Source organism: Pseudorca crassidens, chromosome 2 (assembly GCF_039906515.1).
Source record: "Pseudorca crassidens isolate mPseCra1 chromosome 2, mPseCra1.hap1, whole genome shotgun sequence".
Taxonomy (NCBI): Eukaryota; Metazoa; Chordata; class Mammalia; order Artiodactyla; family Delphinidae; genus Pseudorca; species Pseudorca crassidens.
Genome location: NC_090297.1, coordinates 176,468,592 through 176,495,641, shown reverse-complemented (window position 1 = coordinate 176,495,641; position 27,050 = coordinate 176,468,592). Strand labels below are relative to the sequence as shown.

Sequence of the window (27,050 nt, the reverse complement as noted above, 5' to 3'; positions counted from 1 at the left end):
TGAAAGTCAAGGACCGTCCCTAGATGGATTAAGGAGTTAGCTGGGGTCCAGATTGCGGGGGACCTCAAACGCCAGCATAAGCACAGTTCTCTTTTCTTCCGTCACTGGCCCTTACGTTTTTGAGCATGAGACCAAAGCCACTAAAGTCAAATGTCAGATGTGTGTGATGTCAAAGGGCATGGGTGACGGCAGAGGGTGGAGAGCAGGGGCTCAGGGCCCGGACGGGGGAGGCGAAGAGGAGCCCAGGAATGACGTTCCTGCATTATAGCACTTGGAGTTTACAAGAAAAAATTTATAAAAAATACATTGTTCCAGAAAACTAGAGCAGAGAATAGCAACTGACTTGATTTCTATGGCAGCAGGGAAATCTCAAAGAAAGAAAACGAAGTGACTTTGAGGTTAAAATAGTGACCGGAGGAGGCGACAGTTGGGAAGGAGAGACCAGAAGCTCGCTTGTAGACCTTTCAAGTCTGAGGTTCCGGCAGAACGCTTCGAAAGGAGGGAGCAGAGATCTGAAATGTAACACGGAGGCCGGGAGGGGGTTCGACGTGGTAACAGGGCCAGATGGCGCCTCACAGCGAGTCATGGCTGATGGTGTGAGAGTAACTCAGACCCCAAGGCAGGATTACAGAGTCGGAAGAGCAGAACACCGTTCAGATTCCGCACGCAGGTGGTTCAAAAGTCACCTTTCCCCCGGCCCCGCCCCTTCGGCTCAGGAAACAATTTCAAATTGTTTCCACCACTGCAGTGTCTCCCCGCCCTTTCCTGGGCTGCCCCACGCTTCCTTCGAAACCGAGATACATGTTTTTCCTGCACTTTATAGCTATCTCTATTCTCCCAGTCATTTTTTTTCCTTTTGTTTTCTTAGTATCACCTCGTATATATTTTTACAACAACATGAATTGTGATTTTATGTTTATTTTGTCTCTCCAATCAGTGAGTTCCCTGTATATGTTATTTGTCTCATAATTATAGATGCTTAATAAATTGTTGAATAAATGAATCAGTATTTTTCTTGTGTGTACTTCATTGCTCACCTATATGCTCTAAACTTCTAGGGAGCATCTGAAAATGTTTGGAAGCATTATATTTTGTTTGAAAGGCTGATGAGGGCTGCAGGTATTTGGATGCCTAAATTCCAAGAATGCCAAATACACTGCAATGTGTGGGACACTGTCTAGAGTGAATAATTGTTTCTTCCCAAACATGAAAAGGGCTATTGAAAACACCGGTCTAAACAGTGCTAAGCAGATAGCAGCTGCTATCAAAGACAACTGTTGAGGTGGGTAAAGGGTTTCTCAGCTAACAACAGGCATGGTATAGCCCTACTTGAGGAGCAGATTCGGGCTGGAAGTAGTTTTCAGGTGCCCTGGGGCAGGAGAGGAAACGATGGGGGAGTGGTGGAAAAGGGAATGCCAAGTGATTTGAGTTCTGCTGTTGACACTATTACTTATTAAATGAAACCAGGATGCTCTTTCTTCCCCCAAAATGTAAATTACACAATTTGACAGATTTTAATATAATCAGCTACTTTTTAGATTCTTAATCTCTTGTTAGTTGCATGAAGAGTAGTCAACATAGATATACCTCTCTAGCTTTCCTAAGCAGAGGAAATCGTTCAGCACAGGAATTTTTTTTTTTTTAGTCTGACACAAATGATGATAAAGATACAGACATGGTTTCCGGGTCTATTACAGGTGCTGTTACAGTGTGTTATCTTTGTATCTCCTCTCCAGTCCCTCCCTCAAAACACACACCAGAAAATACATCCCTTGAGAAAATGTCCATTTATTATTTATCTTTGTGAACCTAATGACTAACGATATTTCGGATCCCAACATAACGCTTAATAAATAGTTGTTGAGCAGATGCTTGAGTATAGTATTTTAAGTTTTCTGTAACAAAATTAAAAAGTGATCAATTTATCAGTAGGCTGTCATATGGAAACAAACCGCCAGGTGGCACCAGAGTATTTGAAGTAAGTGCATTTAGCTCTACTTGCTCTAAAACAATGATGGGATAGTATTTGTTTTGTTTTGTTTTGTTTTTAATGCATATTATTGATTGACTAATGATGTGGACCACCATTTTATGTGACCAGGTTATTTGGATATCTTCTAATCTCTTGCCTATTTCTTATTGGGTCGATCTAGCTAGCTGGCTATGTATTTGTATTTGAAAGAACTAGAGTCTTTTGTTGGTTCTATAAGTTGCAAATATATTCTCCCACTGTGTGGCTTGCCTCTTTATTAACGATGTCTTTTGAAAATCAGAACATCTTGATTTGATTTTATTGAAGTTTAGTGTATTAAGTTATTCCTTTTTGATTATTGCTTTTTATCAGCGGTTAGTTTTTTAAAAACCTTTTTAACATCTCTTGTGTTATTTTGAAGAAGCTTTATTTGTTTGACTTTTAAATGAAATTGATTTTTGTGCATGGTTTAAGATTGAAGTCAGGAATAATTTCTTCTTGCATATCATTATTCAATTTACATAGCACTATTTGTTGAAAAGGCTCCTACCCCATTGCTAGGTGGTAACATAATCTTGATTCCAAGTTCCATTTATGTATTGATTTATTTCTGGACTGTGTATTCTACACTAAAAATAGGCAAACTTCTCTAGTGTCAGATAGTAAATATTTTAAATTTTTGGATCATATGCACTCTGTCACACCTACTCAACTCTATCACAGTAGCGCAGAAGCAGTCAAAACAATGATGAGATAGTGTTCTTTTTTAGATTTATACATAAACGACTTAATAAAATTATGATTAATAATTTAAATTTCAGGTATTTTCTGGGTGCTGTTTTGCTCCCAAATGTGAGAGCACACAGAGTAAGCATTTTAAAAAACAAAACTGTGGATCAAGTGAGAAATGGAGGGCCAGAGAAGGAATGTGTAGGAAAGGCTGGTGGAAATGGCTACTTTGCTCGAAAGAATGCAAAATACATATATATATATACGTGTATCTATACACGTAGTGTATCTGTACACACATATTCATTTATTATATATATTCATATATATAATATTTACATATATTTTATATAATGTATATAACATATACATTATATAGAATATATCTATTCTGTTCTTTTTTTTATATCGATTCTTTTTTACCTATCCATCTATCAAAGCAGAACATTTTCTTCAAAGGAGGCAGCCTGGGCTGTTTTGTGCCTTCAAGCCTCTTCTGGAATGGGCCCCTGTCTCATATTCCTTTCTAGACTCCACTCAGAAACCCCTTTCTTTGTGAAGCCCTTCCTGATATCTCTCCCAAGGAAAAAATTTATTATTGGCTTCATTGTCTGTGGAGCATTGTTTCCTTATGCACATTTCTATCAGTATCTAGGCCTCGTAAGTGCACATAGTATTTACTTTGCTACCCACCCTCTTTTATTTAATTGTGAATCCTCTGAGAAAGGAATTGTATCTTATTTGGTTTTGTCTCCCAGAGCCTGGCACATAATAGAAACCTAAGAAATGCTCTGTGAATGAATATCAGGCCTTCCATGCTGAGAGAACACTATGGAAAAAAATGCACAAGACAGAGAATATACTTATTTTTTAATTTATTTTTTTATTTATTTATTTTTTAACATCTTTATTGGAGTATAATTGCTTTACAATGGTGTGTTAGTTGCTGCTGTATAACCAAGTGAATCAGCTATATGTATACATATATCCCCATATCCCCTCCCTCTTGCATCTCCCTCCCACCCTCCCTATCTACCCCTTTAGGTGGTCACAAAGCACCGAGCTGATCTCCCTGTGCTATGCGGCTGCTTCCCACTAGCTAGCTATTTTACGTTTGGTAGTGTATATATGTCCATGCCACTCTCTCACTTCATCCCAGCTTCCCCTTCCCCTTCCCCATGTCCTCTAGTCCATCGGAGAATGTACTTAAATTGTGGTCCAAAATGTCAACATTTCCTGGCTAATGTTGATCTCCATCACATTTGATCAATAATGGTGATCATGAATTTATGAATTCATTATGGTTTTTACTAATGTTAATAATAGGAAAATTGTCATTAAATGGTTACTATTCTTCCTATTTCTTGTGGTGTGGGGTGGAAGAAACTAATCTTAACCGATATGAAGATTAGATAGATAACCATTGTCTTAGCCATTTTGCACATGAATTTGTACAACTCTCTCATGTCCCCATTTACTGCATCTATAAACCAGATCAATTAATACTAGACTCAACACTGATCCTTCCATATGCTGGTTGCTACTCCTTCATCAGTTAGGAGCTTAGACCTCTAGTTTTTTTAAAACCCCTGTTTACAAACCTTCTGCTTATTTTCAAATAATGCAGCAATGTTAGAATACCGAGCCAACAAGACTTAATTTTTCAAGAACCAAATGCTCATCTAAATAAACATACAGTATCTTGGAGATGTGAACTAATGAATACCTTTGTGAGTAGTTTAGTTTCTTTGAAGTAAAGTTTTTAAAGTAATTAACTTTGCATTATATAAAATTGGAATTGTATTTTAGTGGCAGTATTGTAACAAACATAGCATTTTTTAATTTTTACACAATTTTTAAAGGTTACACTCCATTTACAGTTGTTATAAAATATTGGCCATGTTCCCCATGTTGTAAAATACATCCTTATAGCTTATCTTGCACCCAATACAATCACAGTATGTTAATTTCCATTTTAAAGGTGGAAAATGGAATTGACCAAGATCTCATTTCTGCTTCTGCTACAAACCATTACATTAGAGAAACCAAACACACACACACACACACACACACACACACACACTCTCTCTCTCTCTCTCTCTCTCTCTCTCTCTCTCTCTCTCTCTCTCTCTCCCCCTCTCTCTCTCCAGTAATTAAGACCTTTAGTGACTTGAGCTTAAAGGCAGGTGATGATAATGCATTCTGACGAAACACAAAAAGTCTCCCTGGGCAAACTGAGAGGCAGTGTAGAATCTGTCCTAGTGCACTACCCTTTCATTTTCTTAGATTTTTCTTAAGTTTTCTCCCATTAAAAAATTATATGAGCTACTTGACATAGGAAATCTAGAAGAGATAGAAACATTGTCTATCTCTTAAAGAGCCATCCTTGTTTTCCCAGGCACTATGGACAAAACTCCTTTTTATTCCTCAGAACATCTTATTTGGGATTTGTAAATAAAATTTGAAAAATATACAGCAGAATCTTAAAACTGTGTATGTAAATCATTCCCCTAAATGTGAATAACTTTGAATGCCACATATTTCACATTGATTTCAATTTATTCTTCCCAGAAACAATCCTGTGCAGGCTCCCTCCTCCTCGTATCTCTCCCCCTTTCCTCTCCCCCCGGGAACATACGTACCTATTTTAGTCATTTCTTCCATGCTTTATGTAATCTTTTAGAATCTGTTTCTCTGTGCATGAGTCATGTATCACTTTGATGAACCATTTTCTCAACCTTCCGTCCTACTGTTTTTTCTTTTATTAGCAAGGTGTTTTGGAAATCTCACTCCTAGAACACACATGGTTGAGTTATAAAGGCGCCCTCTCCTTCATGTCACTACATTTTGTTCTCTGCCTATCCCGTTAGCTGGTTTCCTGATTAATACCATGTTAGCCCCCAGTGGCCACTTATTGAATGCTTGATTAATGAGTGAATGCACCATTTGCCATGTTGTTGAATTAAAGACTTTGAGAAGAGAGTAATTGCCACCTATACATGTCTTGACTCCTTATTTTGCCTACATAAGTATCAAAAAAACAACAACGGGTTATTTCATATATTTATTTCATATTTTCTCAGTACCTAGCAGAGTTTCTTGCCCACACTATGTATGATAATGTTCTTTACCATCTCTGGTTCTGTAACTGTGTTTGAATCTTGGTTCTACCATTTATTAGCTGCATTAACCCTTCTTAAGGCTCAGTCCGCATTGTGAAACGCAGAGAATAATAATACCCAGCTAATAGATTTCTTCTGAAGATTAAATGAGTTAAATGACAGGAACATAATTGGTCCTGTCATCTGTTGCTGCTTAATAAACCACCCCTAAATCTTAGTGGTACAAAATGGAAACTATTGTGTTATACCCAGAAATTTAGATAGGGATCATTGAATTCTGGGGCCTCGGCTTGGAAGACACAGGTATCCAGGTGTGTGTCAAATGCTGGGGCGGAATCGTAAGGAGGACTCTTTACTTAATGCCTGATTGGTGATGCCTTAGGGGGCAGGCTCCCCTGTGGTCGTCCACTGCAGCCTCTCCATCTTGTCTGTGCCTCTGACAGGGTTCCAAGAGGTCCTGTCCAAAGAGTGGTGTCTGGAAAGCAAGTGTTTCAAGAGAACCGGGTGGAAGATACGTAGCTTTTCTGACCTAGCCTCAGCTGTCAGATAGAGTCACTTCCTTTATGTTCTTCTGCCTGCACGCTGGTCCCTAAGTCCAACCTAGATCCTAAGTAAAGAGGGATCAGACTCCACCTAGGAGTGGACGAGGTCACATTGCAGGGCAACCCGCAGGGGAGGATATTATTGCTGTCATCTTTGCTTAATGCATTCTGTCTACACAATGCTTGGTAATACTGACTGATCAAAAAACATTTTCCCATTATCGTAAATGGTGATATATCATCAAAGTGTATATTTGTGCATATTTTTACATTTATAGGATTAGCAATGGGCTCTAAATTTATCGTGCATTCAGAGTTCAGCACCTGGGATGGTGACTCACACAGTTGGCTCTCGATCACTGTCAGTTGAATGAATGTCAGTGATTTGGTGACTGAGCTGGTTCTATGTCCTGATCATACTTTTGGCTTCTTGATCTCCAGTACTACTGATACCTTATCCTGGAATGAGCTACAAGTTTGGCCACTGTAGATTCATGAGTCTATGTGACGGTGAATGGTACCCAGTTCTAGACTGCGTCTTCCCTTCCGCACATGGCAACATTGTGTGTAGGCTTCAGCCTTTTGGATCCGAGAAGGAAAAAATGTGCTGGTTTAGACAAGTTTTTAATATACATGTGTGGCAAATCTGTCTTGGTCTCCTTTGCTAGTTCCTTGTCTTCTTAACTTCTAACTGGAGTGCCCCAGGACTGAGTCCTTGCACCTGTTTTGTTCTCTACCTAAACTCCCTGACTTAGTGATCTCGTCCAGTGCCATGGCCTTAAAAACCAACTGTCTATCTATCATCTATCTATCTATCTATCTATCTATCTATCTATCTATCTATCTATCTATCTCTATCTATCTATCTATTTCTATCTATCTATCTATGTCTATCTATCTATCTGTCTTCTAGGCTATTTTCAACAGAGCAGTCAGAATAATTTTTTAAAAATATAAACTAGCTCATGTTACTTTTTTGTCCAAAACTTTGTTATCTTACTCAGTATCTTCCTATCTTACTTGGACAAAAGTCAAAGTTCTTATAATGGCCTAAAAGGCCCTACAAACACACATACACACACAAACACGCAAACACATACACATCCCCATCTGGCCTCCTTTCTAGTTTTCTCCCCTGTACTCTTCACCATATCTATACTGTCCTCCTACCAAGCATGCCTACATCAGGGCCTTTGCAATTATTGTTCTTTTTCCTGGATTTCACTTCTTCCAGAAAACCACGAGGCTGGCTCACTCATCTCCAAGCCATTGTACAAATGTCACCTTTTCATTGAGATCTTCCAGACCATCCTATTTACATCACAACACTCCATCAGTCCCCATCATTCTGCTCTATTTTTCCCCACAGCACTTTTCCCCCATCTGACATAGTATTTATTCATTTATTTTCTTTATTGTTAATTCCTTCACTGGAAAGCAAGTGCTATGAGGGCAAGGATTTTATCTGATTTGTTTACCTTATTGTCTCCCAGCTCCAATCACAGTGCCTCTCCTAGACACTCAGGAAATGTTGGTTCGATCAGTCAATAAGTTAATAATGTATAAAATATTATAATATCTTTTATTTAAATGACGTAAAATAATTTACCATCTATCAGATATTTATCAAAAATAATACCCATCAAAAACACTCAATATGTATTTTTATTTATCAGCTGGATTTTCTGAGTATCCTAAGTTTATTTCAGGTTATTTTGCTTCCCTAAGAGCCTCAACAGGTCACAAGTCCTTTATTAACAGCTTTGTGCACCCTGATGAAGCTTCTCTAGTGAAATAACTTAAACATTAGGAGTCATTTTAGATCCTAGGAGAATCTGGCTCAATTTGTATCTTCATTTTAAATATATTATTATTAAAAATAAAAATTCCCCATATCACTTTGGGAGATATGACCATGTACTTTTAAAATACTATCTTGTAAATTATTTTTAACAAGTACAGGGAAATGTAGGGACTTCAACTGTAGGCCAAATGCAGAACACGTCAGGTCGAAGTTGTAGTCAGTATTATCAAATTACAAATGTTCTGGTCTTACAAATAGGATTCATGCAAGACTGCATAACCAAGTGTAAGTTGGTGTTTCTTGAGTACACATAAGATCAAGAATATAACTTCACAATCTTCTAAACCTAGGCTAGTAACAATTGTGAATTATGGGCATCATAAAATTTAGATGCATAATCTGGCCATGTGCTTGGTTTTTCCAAATTTTATATGAAGAACTGTGTAAATACTGCTGTTGTTTACTGAGCTCTCCTACAGATGACTTACTTTATCTCTGTAGATTTCTCTTCACAGTCAGAGGAAAAAAAAAAAAAAAACCCAAACCCGTATGTCTTCTTTTAAAGGTAAACTGTTTTGCTATCTTTAAAAGATATTTATTTCGTTCTATCACTTGTCCTTAACTTTCAATTCAGTTGTCAGTTTTGTGATACATTACTTGAAAAAGCTGAATTTAAATTCGAGTTGTTAGACATGATTGGTTAAAAAATTAGGACTATTGAGAATTGAGTAAACATTTATGGACGGGTTTATTTATAATCACAAAACTCGCATTATAGAATACATTTGCATGTATATTTATATAGTATAAGTAATTTTCTGCGACGTTAGGAAAGCTTCTTAGTGAGATCTATTTAATAGGGTGAATGTAGGGTGAACAAATCCTAATTCAGAAGGGATTATGCCCCGTGGGAGTAGTGTCCTCTGGCAGATGATGGGCTCATAACAGAACCCCTCATGCCGTAGGACTCACACAATCTAAACTGGATTCGGATTGTATAAACACACTTGGAAAAGTGATGGGGCTGAATGGCTCACTAGGGGTCTCCCTGAGCAGGGACTGGGAAGGCTCCTGGGACATGGCCCATAATAAGCAAACGTGAAGCCAGACGTGGTGAGCTGCACTCAGCAACAAAGCCGTGATGATCTTAGGGGAGCAGTGGTCCTGAGTTCAGAGTGGTGGCTGGCGCATGCATCCGGTGAAGGTCGATGGCCTGTGTCTGGGACTAGGAGAAGAGTAAGCAAAGACTGAACCGTCTGTACTAAAAATATTTTAAAATATGAATGGACAGACAGCATTCCCTTGGGATTCCTAAGTCACAAGAAGATGAGAGGCATTGAGCCCTTTACCAGAGAACACTGCACATTTCTGAAAGGCATCTGGAGAACCCAGAGGAGACACTGCTGTCCCATGAGAACGTGCAAAGCAGCATCTCACAGCCGCTCCTTCAGCAAAATCCTTGGGATTCTCAGAAATATTTTGAATAGGTGGCCTTTGCAAGTGTTTGGAGTCCTACGAGGGAAGTATAGCAAGAGCTGGGAGAATTTGGGTTGATGTTGTTCACAAGACCCTATGTGTCCTCGTGGGTTGGTCAGGCCTAAGGAGACTCGCATGACACTAAAATCACAATGGCAATTTCTCATCAGGGGATTACACATGAGGGTTCAGCGGTTGGCCATGTCTGGCATGTAAGAGTTGCTCAACAGGGACTTCTGTGGTGGTGCAGTGGTTAAGAATCCGCCTGCCAATGTAGGGGAAACGGGTTCAAGCCTTGGTCGGGGAAGATCCCACATGCTGCGGAGCAACTAAGCCCATGTGCCACAGCTACTGAGCCCACGTGCCACAACTATTGAAGCCTGTGCACCTATAGTCCACAACAAGAAAAGCCACCGCAACAAGAAGCCCATACGCTGTAACGAAGAGTAGCCCCCGCTCAACTAGAGAAAGCTTGCACACAGCAATGAAGACCCAATGCAGCCAAAAATAAATAAATAAAAAAATTTATATATTAAAAAAAAGAGTTGCTCAACAAAAGTTCATTGGATGGATGAATATTTAGATATAATGGGAGTGCTCCAGACAAATCTAACTGCTTTGGAAGGCAAGGTTTCTATTCTAGGGGCTCAGTACGAAATGAGCTCTGAGACCAGTTCTGCGATGTTGGTGGAATCACCTCCCCTCTCTATGATTACTTTTCCTCAGGGGAATATTAAATGGAGGCTTTGTGACGATCCCACTGGATAGTCATTTTGCCTGGTGCAGTGCAATGGGAAAAGCGCTCCAGAAGGGTCTGTGCTTTTATCACTCCCCTTTCTGTTCTTTCTTTAGGTCCTAAAGAAAGAACATTAGCTCCCTCATTCCCTTAAATCCAAGTACTCAGTGACTCTGTATCCTCCTTTCCTTCAAATCCAATATTAATTAATTTATATTAACATATTCATGCTGTTCATATTTAACAGTAATATACATTCCCCCATTCTTTCTTACCCTTTAAAAAATAGCTTTATTGAGATATAATTTACATACCATGAAATTCACATCATAAGTGTGCAATCCAATAATTTTAGTAAATTTACAGAGTTGTTCAACTTTGACCAAAATCCAGTTTTAAAACCTTTCCATTTCTCCCAAAAGTTCCCTTGTGCCTCTTTTACAGTAAATTCTTGTTTCCACTCAGCAATATACATTTAAGCACATATATTACATCCTTCACAGGTAATTACATTTATCCTCTGTTTTAATAAAGTTTCAGCTATTAAAGAAGAGATGTTGAGAGAACGAATCGTTATTAACCAAAGAGGCTGAAATCAGATAGCATGGTGACTACTTATACTTTTTAAGTGTTCCCTTAGTACTTCAGTTGTAAGTGTCTGAAATCTATCCTTTTCTGATGACATCTGACAGGTATCTTTAGCTGTCTGCCTGGGGTCATATTCCGAGGCACCTGTGGTGCCGGGGAGGATGCAACCTACCCAGTAATAATACCATGGTGGGTTGCTGAGAAAGCCTCGTGGCTCTGTAGAGTGGAAAGAAGTGGCTTTATCCCTGTCTTTGCCATTTAGTGACTCTGTGATATTGGATAAACTTATGGTGTCACTGAACCTGTTTTCTCTTTTGTAAAGTGGGAAATAATATTTATTTTTCTTTTATTGCTGCATAGGATCGTTATACCAGTGAAGGGAATGTCTCTGAAAGCACCTTATAAATAAAAATCCCTACACATAAGTTAGTTTTTTCCTTGTCATCGTTAAGGTTAAGACCAACTGTGTCTTCAGTTAACTCCTTTTACCAAAGCTCTAAAGCTGAGTTGATAAATAAATAAGGGAAAGTATTTTTCATCTGCTTAACCTCTGAGGTTCATTGGGTACATGGGTCAAAAGTAATTAGTACCCATTCGAATTACATTTTTGCGTCACTTGAATGACCGAAATCTTAATGATAGTAGTGCATGTAGAGAATTTATTGAAAGTTTAACATAATTCTACCTTTAAGTCCCAGATATCTAACATTTGACTCTCCCTGATGAAATTTGCCAAGAACGTTCATCCTTTCACTTGAGAAAGAATTTTAAGTTGCCGGTGGCGCTCAGCAGGCAGCCTCCTACACAATGATATTGCAGTTTTACTCTCTGTCAAGGTTAAAAGCTTAATGCTATCTTGTCTTACAGGGTAGAAGCAAGCTATTCGAATTGTCTTTAAGTGCAAAGAAATAGAAAGAGGAATTTATGAAATGCTTCAAATCCCACTTCTCAAACATCTTTTCTATCAGATTCTTCTGCTTTTGAATGGAACCCGTTGTTGTTAAACCACCTGAGCCTGTATCCCTAAGCGCTCTTCCTCGCAGGCTTGGTAGAGAAAAGACTGATCCTTTGCAGGAATGCATCGCGCAGCTTGAAAGGATTGAACACTGTAGGTTTTATGTTCTATGTAAGTATTAGTTCCTGTTAGGATGCCATATTTAGCGGGTCAGCCGTCTTGGTATTGTTTGCAAAGGATAGGCTCACTCAAAAGAGCTGAATTTAAAAGTAGGTGGAGACATCAATAAGAATTTCTCAAATACAGGTTTATCACAATCATGGGCTCCATTGTTCTTTATTAAAACTAAATCAGAGATGAATAATGGATAATAAATAACTTAATTCTCCCTTTTGCTTGTCCATTGAATTGGTAAGAGAAACTTGCATCTTTTCCCTTTCTAGGGTTTCATCTGTTATCAAATGTATCTATTTATCTATTCTCTTACTATTTGCACATTTTCGTCTTGACATTGAATTGGTTTTTATTGATTAAAAAAATTTTTAATTTAGAAGTACAATGTAGGGACTTCCCTGGTGGCACAGTGGTTAAGAATCTGCCTGCCAATGCAGGGGACACGGGTTCGAGCCCTGGTCCGGGAAGATCCCACATGCTATGGAGCACCTAAGCCCGTGCGCCACAACTACTGAGCCTGCTCTCTAGAGCCCGTGAGTCACAACTACTGAGCCCACGTGCCACAACTACTGAAGCCTGAGCACCTAGAGCCCGTGCTCCACAACAAGAGAAGCCACTGCAATGAGAAGCCTGCGCGCCGCAACGAACAGTAGCCCCTGCTCGCCGCAACTAGAGAAAGCCCGCGTGCAACAAGGAAGACCCAACGCAGCCAAAAATAAATAAATAAATTTATTTTTAAAAATAAATAAATAAATTTATTTTTAAAAATAAATAAATTTATTTTTAAAAATAAATAAAAGTACAGTGTAAATGGTTTTCCATCACGCTGAAAAATCAAACCTTCTTATTCTGGCTTACACAGTCCTACATGATCTAACACTAGCCTAATTTTCTGACCTTAAGTTGAGCCATTCTTTTGAACAGTTAAACTCTAACCTCAATCATTTTTTCTTTTTTGCCTGTCCTTCCTAATTGAAAAATTTAGCACAAGCAGTTGCCTCTTTCTGGAATGTTCATCACTCTAATCATGCCATTGCTACTGCTGCAGGTTCAGTTTCCCAGGAAACAGGCTCTGAAGTGGTAATTAGGATGTGGGGAGTTTGTTAGGGAATGCTCTTGGGATCAACATTGTGCAAGGGAGGAAAGCAAAAGCGGGGGCAGAGAGAAAGTAGGCTGCATCACAGCCTCAGTAAAGGCATCAGGTGACCCCAGGGGGAACTTGGAGGCTGGGTTGGCCCCTCAGAATTGTCTGGAGTTGGGCTGAGGGGCCAGGCCTTTACTCTCCATCTTTTTTTTTTTTTACCTGTTTATTGGAGTATAATTGCTTTACAGTGTTGTGTTAGTTTCTGCAGTATAACAAAGTGAATCAGCTATACATATACATATATCCCCATATCTCTTCCCTCTTGCATCACCCTCCCACCTTCCCTATCCCACCCCTCTAAGTGGTCACAAAGCACAGAGCTGATCTCCTTGTGTGATGCGGCTGCTTCCCACTAGCTATCTATTTTACATTTGGTTGTTACATATGTCAATGCTACTCTCTCACTTCAACTGTTTCCCCTTCCCCCTCCCCGTGTCCTCAAGTCCATTCTCTAAGTTTGAGTCTTTATTCCTGCCGTGCCTCTAGGTTCATCAGTACTGTATTTTTAGCTTCCATATATATGTGTTAGCATACTGTATTTGTTTTTCTCTTTCTGACTTACTTCACTCTGTATGGCAGTCTCTAGGTCCATCCACCTCACTACAAATAACTCAGTTCCTTTTTATGGCTAATATTCCATTGTATATATGTACCACATCTTCTTTATCCATTCATCTGTCGATGGACATTTAGGTTGCTTCCATGTCCTGGCAATTGTAAATAGTGCTGCAATGAACATTGTGGTACATGACTCTTTTTGAGTTATGGTTTTCTCAGGGTATATGCCCAGTAGTGGGATTGCTTGGTCATATGGTAGTTCTATTTTTAGTTTTTCAAGGAACCTCCATACTGTTCTCCATAGTGGATGTATCAATTTACATTCCCACCAACAGTGCAGGAGGGTTCCCTTTTCTCCACACCCTCTCCAGCATTTATGGTTTCTGGATTTTTTGATGATGGCCATTCTGACTGGTGTGAGGTGATACCTCACTGTGGTTTTGATTTGCATTTCACTAATGATTAATGATGTTGTATTCTCCATCTTTAACAGTTATTGAAGGAAAGCTGCTCTTGGAAAGGATGTGATCTTGGCCAAGGCTGCTCTCTCCAGTGAGGAAAATTTGCAGAGAGGGCTAACCACTGTTACAAAATCAACTGAGACGTAGTAAACATTTTAAGTTTATTTGAGCAGAAATAAATTTGAATTTGGCAGTGCCAAACTTGAAGAAGTTAGGAGTGTTCCACCAGTGGGAGCTGGGGAGAGTTTTTTGTAGAGGAAAGGCCAAAACAAAGTAAGAAAACTGTTGGTTGGCGAGAGCTCAAATCCTAGTTGCCTGCTTGTGACTGGTTGTTCTTAGGCTTTAATTTTGTAAACTTGAGGCATTTACAGCCTTAGATTTTGGTTGCTTTCTTAGGCTGCCACGGCATTAGAGCCACCTCCATCCAAAGGCCTCCTCGTTTAATTAATTTAACTCAACTAGGAGCTCCCAGGCAGCAGTACTTGTAGCAGCTGGGGAATATATGTCAGTCCTCAGGGAACTCTGGGTGGTCCATCACAGGGTCCAGACCAGCTGTCTGACCTGATGATTCAGATCTCAGCCTAAATATCACCTATTCAGAAGGGCTTTCTTGATCACTGTGGAAGACGCACCGTAAGGCAGCCTCCAATGAGTCACTCTTGTTTCTTCCCCTCCGGTTGAGTGTCGGTGGAAGCTGTGACTTGCTTCTCATGGACAGAATATGGCAAACAGGATGGGATGCCACGCCCATGGTTACATTATGTTACGCAAGGTTTTATCTTGGCAGACTGGACCGAGAGAGGCTCTCACTGGCCTTGCTGTGAGCTGCCTGTGGAGACAGCCACGGGGCACAGAAGGTAGCCACCTCTAGGACCTGGGGCTGCTTAGAGCTGATAGCTAGTAAGAAGCCGGTCTCCCAGTCACAGAGCTCCGAGGAAACTAGTTTTGCCAGCCCTCTAGTGAGCTTGGAGGAGGGCCCCAAGCTCCAGAAAGAAGGCAGCTTGGCCAAAACCTTGACTGCAACCTTGTGAGACCCAGGGAGAGGACCCAGGAAATCTGACCCATAGAAACTGAGATAGTAAGTGAGTGTTGTTTTAAGTTGCTAAATTTGTGGCAATAGAAAACCAAAACAGTCATGCAATCTAAGGTCTACACACTAAGATATTCCCTATCGTATATCTCTGTTTCAATTCTCTGCATTATATTTAGAGCCATACGATATTTTGTGATCTACATGTTATCTGTTTCCCATCACCAGAATGGAAGCAACCTGCAGACAGTTTCTTGTCTTATCTCTAGTTTTGTTTCCACGTCACTTCCCATCAGTTTAATTCTCTTTTAATTACTGCATAGCATCGCATACTATGGATGCATTGTCACTTATTTAATATTTCTTTGATAACATTTAGGTAGTTTCCATTTTTAAACAGCATCACCATTATTCAACAGTCGTTCAATTTCTTCTTTACATACACTTTCATGTAAATATATTCATGTGAATATATCCATGGATAATAGATCCTAGAAATGGAATTGCTAGAGGAAAAGTGCTGTGCGTTAGATTTCCACCGATTTTTCTTACCTGAACGGTTTCGATAATTTTTGGGGGGATCGTGTCACCTCCCGGTCTTCCTCAGTCCTCCATCCCTCAGACTTTTAGTGTTTCACTGACATGTCTCTGATCATGCAATAAATAACCTTAAAACTTCCAGTGTTTCCTTATAGTCTAAGAAATAAAGTCTCAGCTCCTTAGTCTGGAATTACAGCTGCTTCTGTATGTTCTTAACTTTCCAGCCTCACATGGAACTGTCTACCTCCCATGCTTTATTAGTGAGTTTACGGGAAGATCTTCTGTTCTCTAAGCATCCCTGGCACTTTGTCTTCTCTGTGTCTTACTCTTCCCTCCCCTAGGGGGAAGAGTGTCTTCCTGCCCCTCACCCTTTTATGTAGCTCAAATGCTGTCTCTTCTGATTAAATATTTCTTGAGTTTCCTAGTCTTTGGTAATGCTTTTATATTTGTAGTTTTTTTTAATAGTTCACAAGTACTTTACATATTTATTATATTCTTTAATTCCTAAAACAATCCTTTGAAACAGGTAATAAGATGTGTTTTGCAGATGAGCAGGTTGAGTTTAGAGAGTTTAAACAATTTACCTAAATCACGCTGCTTTTTGAGGGGCAGTGCTGTAATGCAGAACCTTCTGACTTCAAATCGAGTGTACAGACCACTAGGCCATGGCTGCCTTTCTTTCTTCCAAATCCCTGCAATTCTGTACCTGGGCTGGTCTAGACTTTGGTGCTTATTCAATTACAATGTACATTTTAAATATTATTTTTGTTATCATATATTCCCTTCTAGAGCATAAGCTCCTTGAAGTCAGGAACTTCTCTTAATTTAATTTTTGAAAAATTTCCCACCACTTCTTATTGTCCCAGGTATGTTTAGTTAGTGAGCAAAGATGAACGATTCAATTACATATCCATTGCATTCAATGGGGAAAGAAAATCATATTTGGATAGAGAAAAGCCTGTTTGAGTCTGGCCAGACCAAGCTCATTTTTGGGTTCTGTGCTTGGGTTTGCATCTCACCAGCATCCGCGATGTGCTGCCTCCCCGCGCAGGGTCTGTGTGCACTTGGTCCACAGGCACCCAAGCACATGGCTCAACCAGTATTTTCACAGACCAGTTTTTAAAAGGTGTATGTAGTACATTTAAAAAATACCACCTGATTATCATTCATCAGTCTGATGAACTCGGCAGAGATTTTAGCCATGCTGAGACTTTGACCTTCAGCAGATCGAAGGTCAAATCCTCTCTCCCTCCCAGTGCCAGAGGTTTTGCTGGGGACAGGTCAAGCCAAGGCTGTTCCCTGATGCATGGGTTTCTCCTTCTGTTTTCACATGAGAACTAGCAACTCACTAGTTTACAAAGAAATCTGTAAAACCACCAATGCATGCTCAGACACAAACCCATGGACCAAACTGAAAAGTGAAGATAAGTATATATTTGCTTGCATAAATATTTTAAATATTAATTTTCTTCATTCTCTTAAGAATTCTTGACATATTAATTCCCCCTTACAGCCATGCTATCAAAGATTATTCATCTTGATAAGAAAACTGATTCTCAGTGAAATCAAGATGAAGTCATGAATTAATTACTGCTTATATGTAGACCAATATTTTTTCTGTCTTTTCAGTCCCCAGTGTTCTGGCTGACAATTGGATAAAAGGAATTGTTGGAGGTTATGGCCAGATCTTAAAGGTCAGGGCATGTTAAAAACTTGTGAACAAGCGTCTCTTTTTTCCTCAATAGTAATATACTATTCTAAGCCTTCCTCATAATTTAGTTTGCTGTTAAATTACAAAAGTAGTATTTATTTAAAAAAATAGATATCTTTCCAACAATACTGAAGACATAAAAGGTGGAAGTCTCCATTGTCCCCCTAACTTTTATTTCCATGAGTAGTAACTGTTAACATTTTGGATTATATATTTCCAGATGTGAGAGAGTAAGTGTGTGTAAGACATATTCACACTAGTCCGCTATTCTGCAAACTATTATTTTCTTTCCAGAATATATCATGGATCCCTTCCATGTTAATACATAGTTTCCATCTTCCAGATCCCTCTGGCTACAGGTTGACTTTTACACAGCTTCCTCTGCAAGACTGGCCTTGTTTATATTCATCATATTTACTTGCCCACCCATCTGGGAAAGACTGTGGTCAGAGGTGACGCAGTGTGCGTGGCAGTATCCACATTACCCTGAGGATCCTGGTGGGGCAAGCTTCTTGCCCTTTGACCCCACCTTGTTTGAGTACAAAATGACCTTTCCTAGCAATAGACTGATCACCCTTAATATTTGAGAGTAAGCTGTAAAACAAAGTAGAATGTTTTTCTTTTTAATTATTGATTATTGAGTTAAACCATCCTCTGGACACTTCTCTGGTGATTTGGAAGGAAAGGTCTTTAGCCTGTCAATTGCATTTTCATTTCATAGCATTAATTAGGGGTTTCTAATGGCCTGCATATTTTTTAATAGACTTTATTTTTTAGAGCAGTTTTAGGTTCACAACAAAAATAAGAAGGTACAAGGAATTCCCTGGTGGTCCAGTGTTTAGGACTCTGCATTTCCACTGCTGGTGGCCCAGGTTCAATCCCTGGTTGGGGAACAAAAATCCTGTAAGCCGCGCAGCGTGGTCAAAAATAAATAAATAAAAATAAAATAAAATTTTAAAAAAAGGTGCAGAGGTTTTTCCTATACCTCCTCTGTTCTCACATGCATACTCTTGTCTATTATCAACATCTCCCATCAGAGTGGGACATTTGTTAAATCTGTGGACTTATATTGACACATTACTGTCACCCAAAGTCCACGGTTAACGTTACAGTTCATTCCTGGTATTGTACATTCTATGGGTTTGGACAAATGTTTAATGATACGAATACAGTAGCTTCTAGTATCATATACAGTAGCTTCACTGCCCTAAAAATCCTCTGTGCTCCATCTAGTCATCTGTCTCTCCCTCCAATCCCTGGCAACTACTGATCTTTTTAACTTCTCATAGTTTTTCCTTTCCCAGAATGTCACATAGCTAAAATCATACTTCTTTCACTTAGTAATATGCATTTAAGTTTCCTTGTCTTCTCATAGCTTCATAACTCATTTCTTATTAGTGCTGAATAATATTACATTTGCTGGATGTACCACAGTTTATCCATTCACCTGAAGGACCTCTTGTTTGCTGTCAAGTTTGGGTAGTTATGAGCCAAGATGTTATAAACATGCATATGCAGGTTTTTGTGTAGACATAAGTTTTGAACTCCTTTGGGTAAATACCGAGGAATGCTACTGCTGCATCCTATGGCAAGAATAGTTTTGTAAGAGACTGAGGAACTGCCTTCCAAAGTGTCTGTACCATTTTGCATCCTTGCCAGAAATGAATGAGCGTTCCTGCTGCTCCACATCCTCATCAGCGTTTGCTGTTGTCAGTATTCTGGATCTGGGCTATTTTAATGGGTGTGCAGCAGTATTTTGTTTTAATTTGCATTTCCTTGATGACGTATGACGTGGAGCATATTTTCATATGCTTATTTGCCATCTGTGTATCTTCTTTTTGTGAGGTGTCTGTTAAAGTCTTTGGCCCATTTTGTAAGTGGGTTGTTTGTTTTCTTATTGTTGAGTTTTACTAGGTTTTTTGGTATATTTTGGACAATAATTCTTCATAAATTATGTCTTTTGCAAATATTTACTCCCAATCTATGGCTTGTTTTTTCATTTTTTTGACAAAATCTCATGCAAAACAGAAAATTTAAATTTTAGCTTATCAATTATTTCCTTCATGAATTGTGCTTTTGGTGTTGTATCTAAAAGTCATTGCCAAACACAATATCATCTAGGTTTTCTCCAATGTTATCTTCTAAGATTTTATAATTTTACATTTTACACTTAAGTCTGTGATCCATTTTGAGTTTATTTTTCTCAAGGGTGTAATGTCTGTGTCTAGATTTTTTTTTTTCATGTGGTGGTCTAGTTGTTCCAGCACCATTTGTTGAAAAGACTATCTTTGCTCCATTGTATTGCCTTTGCCCCTTTGGCAAATATCAGTTGACTATATTTATGGGTCTATTTCTGGGCTTTCCATTCTCTCCTGTTGATCTCTTTGTCTATTCTTTTGCCAATACACACTGTCTTGATGACTGTAGCTTTACAGTAACCCTTGAAGTTGGGTAGTGTCAGTCTTCCAACTTTGTTCTTCTCCTTCAATATTATGTTGAGTATTTTGGGCCTTTTGCCTTTCTATATAAACTTTAGAATCAGTTTGTAAATATCCACAAAGTAAGTTGCAGGGAGTTTGATTGGGATTGTGTTGAACCTATAGATCAAGTTGAGAAGAATGGACATCTTGACACTGTTGACTGTTTCCATCCATGAATATGGAATATCTTTTTATTTATGATTTCTTTCATCAAAATGTTTTAGTTTGGGCTTCCCTGGTGGCACAGTGGTTGAGAGTCTGCCTGCTGATGCAGGGGACATGGATTCGTGCCCTGGTCCGGGAAGATCCCACATGCCGCGGAGTGGCTGGGCCCGTGAGCCATGGCCACTGAGCCTGTGTGTCCGGAGCCTGTGATCCACAATGGGAGAGGCCACAACAGTGAGAGGCCCGAGTACCACAAAAAAAAAAAAAAGTTTTAGTTTTCCTCATATAGATCTTGTACATATTTTGTTAGATGTATGCCTAAGTATTCAATTTTTTTTGATGCTAATATAAATTGTATTGTGGTTTTAATTTCAAATTCCACTTTTTTCATTGTTGTCATATAAGAAAGCAATTGAACTTTTTAACCTTGTATCGTGCCATCTTGCTATAATCACTTTGGCCTACATATTTTAAGTGTCTCATCTATAAATATAATCAAATATAATATAATAAATATAATCAAATTGTTTTGATTACTTAAACATTCAGAAGATGCTATATGTAAATTTTTGCTCATTTAACATATTCAACTATTGTGCATGTGATAAATCATGTAAAAATTTCATTTCCATTTATCTTGACTAAAGAAAATTTGAAGATTTTTTTGTTTTTCTGCTTTCCTACATATATGTGTATGTGTATATAGATATAGATATTTATGTACATAGATAGATATTTATGTACATAAATAATTGTTTCTTCAAAGATATTTATATACATAAATGATTGTTTCTTCAATTAAATAAAACTTTTTTTTTTTTTTTTTTTTTGCGGTACGCGGGCCTCTCACTGCTGTGGCCTCTCCCGTCGCGGAGCACAGGCTCCAGACGCACAGGCTCAGCGTCCATGGCTCACGGGCCCAGCCGCTCCGCGGCATGTGGGATCTTCCCGGACCGGGGCACGAACCCGTGTCCCCTGCATCGGCAGGCGGACTCTCAACCACTGCGCCACCAGGGAAGCCCTAAATAAAACTGTTAATGAACTTCTCTCGTGGTATCATCTTCCTTTTAGGTAAAGCGTAGAGAGAAAGAACCACATATTCAAATATGGCTTGAGAGAAGTAAAAATGTCTCATAATTTAAAGGAAACATTTCAGATTAATGGAGAAGAGGTTTATTTGGTTTGTTCATTTTCATTTATGTGTTTGTAAATGTACCTTTTCTCAAATATAGTTTTTTATATATAGGGCATAACCTATTTTTTAAAGATCCCTCATGGTTTTTGTTGAAAGGTGTTCTGCCTCTCTAAAAAGGAGTAAAAGTATCTTCTAGGTGTAGACTTCATTCCTTGCTCTCAGAATAGGGAATAGAAATTCTCTATTGTCAATAACATTCCAGATTGACTGCTGTTCAGGTTAAAACCTGAACAATCATCATGATTTCCCTAGGACTATTTAATTACTGTTGACATCCAAGTTAGAAAATGTGGTTGGAATGTGTAGTTCTTCTCAAACTGTAATTTGTCTTACATTGTTTTGGATTTATGAAGGCCATGCCATTTCCTCCAGAACAGCACACAGTAAATATATGTGCCTTAACATGCACATTTAGAGATTTTTTTTTTTAAATTCATGTCTCTGTTTTGATTATTGTTTTTCAATTTCCCTTTTCAAAAGCTTTCCAGATAGTGTTTCTCCTCCAGCTCAGGGGTCAGGGAACATTTTCTTTAAAGGGTCAGATGTTGAATATTTTAGGCTTTGTGGACCAGATGGTCTCAACTGTGTCTTTGTAGTGCGAAAGCAGCCGTAGAGGGTAAGAAAAAAATTGGGCATGCCTGTGTTCCAATAAAACTTCATTTATAAAAAAAGGTAGTGGGTCAGATTTGGCTCACAGGCCTTAATTTACTGACGTCTGCTCTAGTTCAGTGTTATTCATAGTTATTACCAGTCTAGAATGAGATAAAGAGCTTCTACCATAATGTAAATCTACACAGTGCTTTCTTCACTGAGGAAGTCTTGTTATGAAAAATATGTAAGTTGAACTAATTATTATTTTGTGACAATAGTTGACTTACATTCTGCTGCAAGCTCCTTATCTCACCATGGACTGGGGTCAGTTTTTTCATCCAGCACTGGCCCAGGGAAGACACCATGAATGGCCCTGCTCAGGCTTATTCTCGTATATATCAGTCCCTGAAAACTTTGCAGTTTATGATTTGATTACATCTATTTTTTCCAACATAGAGAATATTTTTTTCTGCTGCTTATTTTGTTGTTATTGTTGGAAATACAGCTCAAATAAAAGGCAAAAAACAGGAGTTGTGTTAAGGATCACTTACTTCTCTAGCAGCTGTGGAAGAGTTATCTCCTCAGCACTGATGGACTTTATCACCTCATTCCCTTTATTTCCTTGATTCAAGAAATATTCATGTTGTTTTGTCTTTAAGGACAATAAGACTTTTATAGTAGATTGTTCATTGAAGGGAATATTTAGGGGTGATAATTAATTTTAACTTCTTTAAAAAAATTCATTTTATTGAAGTATAGTTGATTTACAATATTGTGTTAGTTTCTGGTATGTAGCAAAGTGATTCAGTTTTATATATATATATATATTCTTTTTCATATTCTTTTCCATTATGGTTTATTATAGGATATTGAATATAGTTCCCTGTGCTATACAGTAGGACCTTGTTGTTTTTCCATTCTCTATGTAATAGTTTGCATCCGCTAGTCCCAAACTCCCAATCCATCCCTCCTCCACCCTCCTCCCCCCTTGGCAACCACAAGTCTGTTCTCTATGTCTGCGAGTCTGTTTCTGTTTAGTAGATAAGCTCATTTGTGTCATATTTTAAATCCACATGTAAGTGATATCATATGATATTTGTCTTTCTCTTTCTGACTTACTTCACTTAGTATGATAATCTCGAGATCCATCCATGTTGCTGCAAATGGCGTTACTTCATTCTTTCTTATGGCTGAGTATTATACCATTATACCATCTGACTTATGTCAAATAGTAGTACTAGAAAGGACATTTGGAGAAAAATTATGCACATTGGGGCTTCCCTGGTGGCGCAGTGGTTGAGAGTCCGCCTGCCAATGCAGGGGACAGGGGTTTGTGCCCCGGTCCGGGAAGATCCCACATGCCGCGGAGTGGCTGGGCCCGTGAGCCATGGCCGCTGAGCCTGCGCGTCCGGAGCCTGTGCTCCGCAACGGGAGAGGGAACAACAGTGAGAGGCGCGAGTACTGAAAAAAAAAAAAAAAATGCACATTTGCCAATTGATTTGTTTATTCATATCAAAAACATAGAGTTGAAAATGTTATGGTATGTTGCTGTGATAAGTACATGTGAAAGAGTTTCCCTTCATTTTCTAGGTAATTCAGGGGAGTGTTGAGGATGGATGTATACTATTTTCATGACTTTGCAAGCCAACACGTACAATCTAAGACTGTTATTGTAGATGCATTGTCAGCATGTCCAGTCTTCAAACAATATAAGACATGCAATTTTAAGTGTGTGAAATTAGGAGATTATATTCTTTCTTTCTTCATCCTTATCTTTATGTGATAGAATTACCCACTTCTCAAAATCTGAACTGTTGGGTGTTTTTCTATACCGTATAATCTTTGTCAAATTAAACATTTAAGCTTAAAATGGTTATACAAATTGACCATTCGGTTTTGAATGTTTGTCTTTAATTTTTTTTAACCTACCAAATGAGTGTTCAAAATGAACTAAATGGCTTACGTGTCGAATCTGTCACCATCTTACATTTTTTGTTTTACTGATGGTGATTAGTGGATAATTTGTGGAATGCTGTGACCATTCACTACTGCAAACAAATAATCTTATGACACATATTGTATTTCTACCCACATTTTAAAATACCTTCTCAATATTCAAAATGTATAGGCTTCCTTCTCTGAGTCATACCGCACCTTTTCCTTCTTCCACAAATCACTAGGAATAGGTTGCAAGTTTTGGCTTCATGTGGATTTTAGAGACGTGAAAGAAACCATCTCAAAAGATAAAGTGTTGATTGGTAGAATTCCTTCATTAAGCATTTATTGGTCCATTATTCAGTGTTCAGAATTTTTGTTTTAAACACCTAAAGATAACAATTCAGTTTGATAGGACTTCATAAATGTGGTTTATAATTTAGATTTAGGTTTTCATGGCTTTATCAATTTAGCTGCGTACAAGCAGGGCTGTTTGATCATATTCTAGTTCCTGGCTTCAACGTTTCAAGCCTCTCCAGGGCAGAAATGAAAGATTATGAGTGTGCTACATTTCTATAGCTCTGTCACTTCTACCCCAACCCTAGCTGACTTTCATGTCTGCAGTAAATATTTTGATCCAGGTCGGATTTGTGTGAACGTTATTTTTTTTCAGATTGACTGACCCTGTGACTGAATTTTGCAATGAATCCTTATCAGATTGTTATACACCACTGCAAATGGGCACCTTAAAATTAGATGGAAGAAACAGAATATGTTACCAGAGGATGTGCTGACTGGATAAAAAGTAGGTTTTACCTTGTTTCATTTTTTTTGAGCATAGAAGCCACTTTAAAAGTTTGCAAGTCTTTAAAGCATTAGCTACAGATATTTTAAATGTGCTAAGGTGAGAAAGTGCAGTGAAAAACATGAAACATTGTGTGACGGAGATTCTGATGTACTATTTTATTAAAGAAAGTAGATGGAAGTTCAGGAGCATATTGGCAAGAAACCCCCACAGCTAGGTTTTCCTGTTTTAATTTTCCTAACAACTGGTTGTGAGATGATGGATAGGTCATGATCTTCCTTGTGTCCCAAGGTATCTACAGACTTCAGATCGTAATTTGTAATCAATTAGTGTTACCACTCTGAATTGACATAATTTTGACCAAAGTCAAAGAAATGGTGTTTTATTTAGTTCATCCGAAATGGATAAACGAGCAATGTCTATAAGACAGTTTGAAATTGAAAATAGCTCATAGACTTCCCATGACTATCTTGAAAGGTGGTATGCAGAGTGATTAAAATATCTAGGCTGCTTGGGTTCAAATCTTAACTCAGCCAGTTACTGAGTGGCCTTGGTCAAAGCTTCTTCATCTCTCTCTCTGCATTAATCTCCTTGTTTGTAGAATGAAGAACACTAAGCTTACAGCTTTGTTGCAAAGGATTAAATATTTCATAGATGTAACGTATATAAAACAGTTTCTGGAATACAGTAGGCACACAATAAGTGGGTTTTTTTTATTATTTTATCAGTATTATCATTAGCATCATTATTGTTATTTTGGAGTCCATTTTGGCGTGAACCCTGGAGTCCAGGGTTTTGGATTGAAAACCATTGATCTAAACTCATAAACTCACTAAGCTGAATTTTATTTATTTATTTATTTATTTTATTTATTTATTTTTGGCTGTGTTAGGTCTTTGTTGCTGTACGCCGGCTTCCTCTAGCTGCGGTGAGTGGGGGCTACTCTTTGCTGCAGTGCACGGGCTTCTCGTTGCGGTGGCTTTTCTTGTTGCAGAGCACGGGCTCTAGGCGCCCGGGCTTCAGGAGTTGTGGCTCGCAGGCTCTGGAGCGCAGGCTCAGTAGTTGTGGCACATGGGCTTAGTTGCTCCACGGCATGTGGGATCTTCCCAGACCAGGGCTTGAACCCATGTCCCCTGCATTGGCAGGCGGATTCTTAACCACTGCGCCACCAGGGAAGCCCACTAAGCTGAATTTTAATTTAGAAAAATAAAAATTAGTTAAAGAAGCATTTATAAAACAATATTCTCATTGTTAATTAGAAAAGTTATAAACTATTAGGCATTGTGTATATATGATCTAAACAGTTAATTCAAAATAGTTTGCCTCTTTGTATTTTGACTTTCTACATTGAGTTGACAAAGATTAGTCAGTATATGAAATTTGCTGACAAACACACAGAAGGCTTTTCCCTCCAAGGGTGTCCACAGACTGAAAACTAGATCATTCTTTCGGGATTGACATTATTTTATCTAGAAATCACTTTTCTTTTTAATTTCCAGCAGCATTTTCTCCCTCCCTCCCTCCCTCCCTCCCTCCCTCCCTCCCTTCCTTCCTTCCTTCCTTCCTTCCTTCCTTCCTTCCTTCCTTCCTTCCTTCCTTCCTTCCTTCCTTCCTGTATTGATAACTATAAGGTAGGTTTTCTGTGCTACAGCCTGAGGATGCCACATTTGGACCATATATCCAAGTATATCAAAGAGTAGAAAGTTTTCTGAGTTCTTTATAGTTATACATACTGTATAAAAGACTCAGGGTAAAAAAAAATATGTATAAAAGAGCCCATAGTCTAATGTATACCATATTATGAATGGTATATATTTAGAATAAATTTCTTCTAAATTGTAGACTGCACTGTGTGATATACTCCCACAAAATACCATCCTAGTAGCACACACTTTTGTTTATTATTTCACTTGGGAAGGTTGGTTTTGCCTGGGCAGCCCTGACTTAAAAATAGAACAGGTTCTATACGGTGAAGCATCTTACCTGAATGTTGCTTGAAAAACTCTGCGTTCTGTAGTAACGTGCACAAAATAATGTAAACTTAAACAGGTGCTGGTCTGGTTTTATTACATTCAGTTCTGCGCTATGTAGACAAATATCTAAGGTCCATTTGGCAACATATAATAATATATCACTGGTACAAAAAATGTTTTGTATGTGAACAGTGTCACTGTACTTTTTATTTAAATGTATAGATTTGCCCTAGAGCCATGCTGTCACTTCCGTTTATTAAATACGTGGCCTTAAGAAGCACTATCATAATACATCTCCTTAAGATCTATAAAAACCTCTGGATTTTAAAATTTTATGTTCTGATATTTTCTTCTAGTAATGAAA

At 38.5% G+C, this 27,050-nt stretch overlaps 1 long non-coding RNA gene across 1 annotated transcript in view; it reads left to right on the top strand.

Annotated features, from left to right (window-relative positions):
- The window catches only part of LOC137212240 (uncharacterized), a 44,825-nt gene extending 20,077 nt beyond the window's left edge, over positions 1 to 24,748 (top strand). Inside the window, exon 3 of the long non-coding RNA XR_010937411.1 lies at positions 24,582 to 24,748. This is a non-coding gene — a long non-coding RNA (uncharacterized lncRNA). The remainder of the gene's footprint in view (positions 1 to 24,581) is intronic.
- The last annotated feature ends 2,302 nt before the right edge of the window (positions 24,749 to 27,050 follow it).